Below are 7051 nucleotides of genomic sequence, written 5' to 3' on the forward strand. Positions count from 1 at the left end.
AGCTGTTCGCGCATTAGCTCCGCCCACTGCCGAGAAACCGGCATATCTTCTGCTTGTTCTTAAAAGCTGAATAATTCTAAATGAACTCTGTTATTTTGACAGGAAAATACAACAAAGAATATGCTTTACATGTAGTGCGTCGATTCAGCGTGGTATGCAAGACTCTCGCTCTCTCTCTTTGCATGTGTGAGAAACACAGCGCTATCAGTAAAGCGACGGCGAGTCGTGCGCCTTCACACTAGTTGACGGTACGTCAAATACAGGTGCGCTGCATGCTACATACTGCGCATCCATTGAGTACATGACATGATCCATTGAGCGCATCCAAATAGTACAGATCGCTTGACGGAGAGCGAAACTCTCAAGCGCTCAGTCAGCGTGTTTATCGAGTGAAAATCTGTGTTGAACGCCTCTCACACACATACTGGCGTGTAAAATCTAAGAATTTATTAGCCAATGGCTAATGTTAGACATTATTTAGTCGCCCAGAGTAAGATTTAGTCGCATATGCGAGTGATTTACTCGCAATGTAGAGGGTTGCATTTTTTGGGACTTTACATTGATTGCTCCAGTCTAAAACAAAACCGTGAAATATTAACCACAATTTCCACCAAAATGCCAAACTTAAAAGTTATTTTTTGTTACTACCAGTGCCAAAAATGTCATTCATTCAAACATACACATACACAGTGTTAGGGAAATTCATTCATTCATTCATTCATACATACATACAGTGTTGGGGAAAGTTACTTTTAAAAGTAATGCATTACAATAATGAGTTACTCCTTAAAAAGTAACTAATTGCATACTTAGTTGCTTTGCGTTACATTACTTTTGCGTTACTTTTCCCCATCTGGGCTTGCTTGTATGTTTTTAATATAAAAAAGCTATATTTTTGGCATATGTAAAAACCATATTTAACTTTATTGCATATTTAATTATTGCAGGTTTGCGTCATATTCTAAGTTTGCATTTAAGTTTTTATTAATTTTGAGGAATACTAAATCTGTATTTGTGCAAGTGAAATGAGTAAATGCATGTTCACATTTAGTATAGAGCTACAGTAACCATTGTATTTACACATTGCACTTACTGCAGATTTTTCTCAACATGGGAACTGAGAGCTGTTTGTTAGTCAATAAATGGGAAAACAAAGTAGCTGGTGTTACTTATTTGAAAAAGTAACTTTTACTGTAAATTGAAAACGAATGCATTACTTTACTAGTTGAAAAAAGTAATCTGATTACGTAACTCTGATTAAGTTACTTGTAATGCATTACCCCCCAACACTGTACATACATGCAATCAATCACTCCCCGGAACTGATTTAAAACATGTTCTACCATAGATATTTTTCTAATATGTTAGAAAAAATTGGATTAAAAAAAATAAATAAATAAAACTCACTGCACATTTTAAATATCAGGGGCATTTTTTTGCCTCAAGCTGTGTATCATATCCATGCTCAGGCATAGATATATTAGATATAGCACTGCTTTTGTGCCAGTGAGCAACAGGATTTATCCAAAGCCTAACAAAGAGATCCATTACAGATACAGACAGCGAGAAAGAAGGACAGTAAAAATGTTGGTTATATTGCATCGCTGTAATCTGCACCATAATCTTAGGGTCAGTTCTCCCCCTGAGCACTAAAAATATACAGACAGTAATCACTGTTGTTAGAGGACTGAGAAGCATCTAGTGGTAGGCGGATTTTTAATGAGTCAAGAAAAGCAAACTGTTCCCAAATGCACACAGCTAGAGAAGAGATAAACAGAAGAGATATTTCTTTGCAGGGGTTGCTTTCTATCATTCTGCCTATCTATCTATCTATCTATCTATCTATCTATCTATCGTTCTATCGTTATACAATGATTAGCTGGTTCAGGCAGTGTTTGATTAGAGTTGGAGCTAAACTCTGAAGGAAAGTGACCTGGAAGGGCCAAGTTCGCCCACCCCTGATCTAAACAGTCAATATACTGTAAAACCAAAATGCATTGAGATTCTCTTGTCAGCTGTAAAATCATGACTATCAATGACCGTGACGTCAGATGATGGGGTATTTGTGGAAAACGGGACATCGTGAGAAAATGATGAATCATTCCTGCCATCAGGCAACTCTTATTCAGAATCACATCTGTTGATTTGTCCACATCGGTTCGAGCTGCATGTTCACATGATTTTACTTGACAGTTTTATGTCAAGCCAATATGGACTACCCAGAACACATGGGGATAAGTGTTTTATTAAGATACTCAAAACTGAGACAACTCCCTTTTATTATGTCCTGTTGGCCAAGACTTTTGTGTTTAACTTGCTTTGCCTCAGTAGACTATGGATATGGTAAACTACCATGTACGAGTGTCATAAAACAACAAAAAGAGTGTTGTACGATCAAACAAATACAGAATGATGCTGTATATTTTCTTAGAATTAACTTACTTGGATGCATCAGCTGCTGTTCCCCTAAAGTTCACACAGGTGTCTTTGCGGAGTATGTCATATTAACTATGGGCGATTGATAAGCTCAGAATGGCACAGTACTTTCTGTCTGCATTTTGACCTGTTGAACTTTTTGTGGAATGTTTTGCTTGATTGTGCTTTCTTTCTTTACGATAAATGCCATTGGTCTGATACTATCTTATGAAATGCAATCACGTTCACACATTTTTTTTTTCAAAGTGCATTGTCTCATTTAGGTTAGATTGATAATCTAACCAGTTTGCAGTTCAAGGTTATGCTGATTGCTGAGCCACAGTAAAAGCCCGTTCATACCAAGGATGATAACTGTAATTATAACTATGACTATAAAGCTTTAATAACCATTCATACCAACAGTAAAAACTATATTGGCATCCACATCAGCGGACAATAACATTCTGTTTGCATGCGCTGCAGTTTTGTCATCAGCTGCTTTAAATGCTTGAGCTCTTTAAAGCAGAATGGATTCTGATTTGCTGTCAATGGGTTTATTGTCATTTAAAATCAAAGTGATTTTTATTTGACATTTTTCTGTGTCATTAACCTTGTCAACCCTCTATGCACACCTTGGCAATATAATCGCCATTGGCTAGTAAATTTTTTTGTTTACTCGCCAGACTGATATACTATTTTACACACACACACACACACGCGCGCGCGCGTTTATTTAGCTATCTAAATGGGGACATTACATAGACTTCTATTGTTTTTATGTACAGATAGTTATACACTTTTTAACCTAAACCCACCCCTACCCCTCACAGAAAACTTTCTGCCTTTTTACAATTTCAAAAGTAAAAAAAAACTTTGTTTATTTTTATAACAGTTTTACAAATGAGGACATCCACAAATTTAGGTTTTTGCCGATTTTGTCAGGTTTTGCTCACTTTTGGTTACAAATTTGTCCCCAAAATATGGTTAAGTACACACACACACACACACACATATATGATTCCACCCAATCAGCTTATCTTTGTAAAATGGAACAGCTTCTTAAATAACTGAATGTGCACTCTTAACTTCAGCCAATCAAGCATTATATTATGATAATTAAGCACTATTTAATGATAGAACTAGTGATTAGAACTAAAACTTGGTAACCATGAATGAATGCATATTTGTCATTTTAACTGAACTTAGGACTGGTGGTGGTGTTTAAGATATTGTTGGTCATAGGTAATAGTAATTATTATTAAAATATACTACTACTACTATTATTATCTGCTGGGTTCATGAATATTAATCACGTTGTCAGCGTTCGCTCGAACTGATTTGCTGAAATCAAAACAGGGACGGTAATAGATGAGCGCCAGCCAACGAGAGCTGTTCGCGCATTAGCTCCGCTCACTGCCGAGAAACCGGCATATCTTTTGCTTGTTCTTAAAAGCTGAATAATTCTAAATTAACTCTGTTATTTTGACAGGAAAATACAACAAAGAATATGGTTTACATGTAGCGCGTCGATTCAGCGTGGTATGCAAGACTCTCGCTCTCTCTCTTTGCATGTGTGAGAAACACAGCGCTATCAGTAAAGCGACGGCGAGTCGTGCGCCTTCACACTAGTTTACGGTACGTCAAATACAGGTGCGCTGCGTGCTACATACTGCGCATCCATTGAGTACATGACATGATCTATTGAGCGCATCCAAATAGTACAGATCGCTTGACGGAGAGTGAAACTCTCAAGCGCTCAGTCAGCGTGTTTATCGAGTGAAAATCTGTGTTGAACGCCTCTCACACACATACTGGCGAGTAAAATCTAAGAATTTATTAGCCAATGGCTAATGTTAGACATTATTTAGTCGCCCAGAGTAAGATTTAGTCGCATATGCGAGTGATTTACTCGCAATGTAGAGGGTTGCATTTTTTGGGACTTTACATTGATTGCTCCAGTCTAAAACAAAACCGTGAAATATTAACCACAATTTCCACCAAAATGCCAAACTTAAAAGTTATTTTTTGTTACTACCAGTGCCAAAAATGTCATTCATTCAAACATACACATACACAGTGTTAGGGAAATTCATTCATTCATTCATTCATACATACATACAGTGTTGGGGAAAGTTACTTTTAAAAGTAATGCATTACAATAATGAGTTACTCCTTAAAAAGTAACTAATTGCATACTTAGTTGCTTTGCGTTACATTACTTTTGCGTTACTTTTCCCCATCTGGGCTTGCTTGTATGTTTTTAATATAAAAAAGCTATATTTTTGGCATATGTAAAAACCATATTTAACTTTATTGCATATTTAATTATTGCAGGTTTGCGTCATATTCTAAGTTTGCATTTAAGTTTTTATTAATTTTGAGGAATACTAAATCTGTATTTGTGCAAGTGAAATGAGTAAATGCATGTTCACATTTAGTATAGAGCTACAGTAACCATTGTATTTACACATTGCACTTACTGCAGATTTTTCTCAACATGGGAACTGAGAGCTGTTTGTTAGTCAATAAATGGGAAAACAAAGTAGCTGGTGTTACTTATTTGAAAAAGTAACTTTTACTGTAAATTGAAAACGAATGCATTACTTTACTAGTTGAAAAAAGTAATCTGATTACGTAACTCTGATTAAGTTACTTGTAATGCATTACCCCCCAACACTGTACATACATGCAATCAATCACTCCCCGGAACTGATTTAAAACATGTTCTACCATAGATATTTTTCTAATATGTTAGAAAAAATTGGATTAAAAAAAATAAATAAATAAAACTCACTGCACATTTTAAATATCAGGGGCATTTTTTTGCCTCAAGCTGTGTATCATATCCATGCTCAGGCATAGATATATTAGATATAGCACTGCTTTTGTGCCAGTGAGCAACAGGATTTATCCAAAGCCTAACAAAGAGATCCATTACAGATACAGACAGCGAGAAAGAAGGACAGTAAAAATGTTGGTTATATTGCATCGCTGTAATCTGCACCATAATCTTAGGGTCAGTTCTCCCCCTGAGCACTAAAAATATACAGACAGTAATCACTGTTGTTAGAGGACTGAGAAGCATCTAGTGGTAGGCGGATTTTTAATGAGTCAAGAAAAGCAAACTGTTCCCAAATGCACACAGCTAGAGAAGAGATAAACAGAAGAGATATTTCTTTGCAGGCAGGGCTTTCTATCATTCTGCCTATCTATCTATCTATCTATCTATCTATCTATCTATCGTTCTATCATTCTTTTGTTCTGTCGTTCTATCATCTATCGTTATGTCTTTCCATTGTTCTATCGTTTTATTGTTCTGTCTATCTATCATTCTGTCATTCTATCTATCTAGAGTCAGTCACATTTTCTAAATATCTGGGCGGTAGATTTATCATGTTCTCGACAGGCTTGGCTCCAGCCGTGTGTGTGGACGGATGGGGAATTCTAGGAAAAAGTAAACTCTGATTCTCAAGTTGTCATGAAGAAAATGAATGCACTAGACTGTTTGCTGTCTGAGGTTGGCTTACTTCAGTTGTATATCAAACCGTATTTTTGGAAGTCTTCATACACAGTCTCATTCCAAAAGCGGACCACAGATGAAGGATGTTGCTAAAATGATTTCTGCGTTATTTGTTTGTGACATTTATATCTGGTCTAATCTGTTTTTTGGTCGGACTCTGAGCAGGTGTACGAGGTAAACCCGAAGGCAGGAAGATGTGGGTGGTGTTGTTTGCCTGTTTAAAATGATTGTTTGTCTTCATGAACATTCAGAGATTTTATTTTTGAATGAATGACAGGAAGCTCTGGGCATGTCTTGTGGGGGAGTATTACATCAAATTGCTTAATAATTTTCTGTGTGGGAGGTAAAAACAAAGAAAGGCTATAACAAACTGGAGTGTAGGAGATGCAAACAGAATTAAGTAGAACTAAATTACTTATTTGTCCCAGCCTGCTCCAAACACATTTTATATAATCAAAACAAGCTTGCACTTGTGTGCTAATGTTGTGTTAGCTGACCACATTTTCTTGCACTGATTAATGTCCATATTCTGAAAAACCTTTATTCCGATAAAGAGGTTTATATGCTTCATGGTTATTGGAATATTCCTGTATACACTGTAATTTACACACAAGACATCTATTAATGTTAGTTTGTGAAATGTTTGCAAAAATATTCATTCTCATTTCAAACATTGTTTCTTCAAAATCAACGTTTTTAGCACCTAAAAGTACAAATGAATATTCTGTTGTGTTAAATGGATATTCTGAATAAGATATTTGCATGATAAAGAATTATGTAATACAGGCATATGCGATCTGTGTTATTTTGATTGTTAGAAGTATTTTGGAATATTTTCTTAATTATTTAATTTAAAATACTTTAAAATGAATGCTTATTCAGCTAGTATATAGTAAAATGTGACAGTAAATATTTCTATTTCAAATAAACGTTTTTTTTTTTTTTTACTTTCTATTTATCAAAGAGTTAAAGGGGTCATATAATGCGATTTAAATTTTTCCTTTCTCTTTGGAGTGTTACAAGCTCTTGGTGCATAAAGAAGATCTGTAAAGTTGCAAAGACTAAAGTCCCAAATCCAAAGAGATATTCTTTATAAAAGTTAAGAGTCAACCACAC

This window comes from Sinocyclocheilus rhinocerous, unplaced genomic scaffold (genome assembly GCF_001515625.1).
Source record: "Sinocyclocheilus rhinocerous isolate Xijiao unplaced genomic scaffold, SAMN03320098_v1.1 scaffold2637, whole genome shotgun sequence".
In the NCBI taxonomy this organism is placed as follows: domain Eukaryota; kingdom Metazoa; phylum Chordata; class Actinopteri; order Cypriniformes; family Cyprinidae; genus Sinocyclocheilus; species Sinocyclocheilus rhinocerous.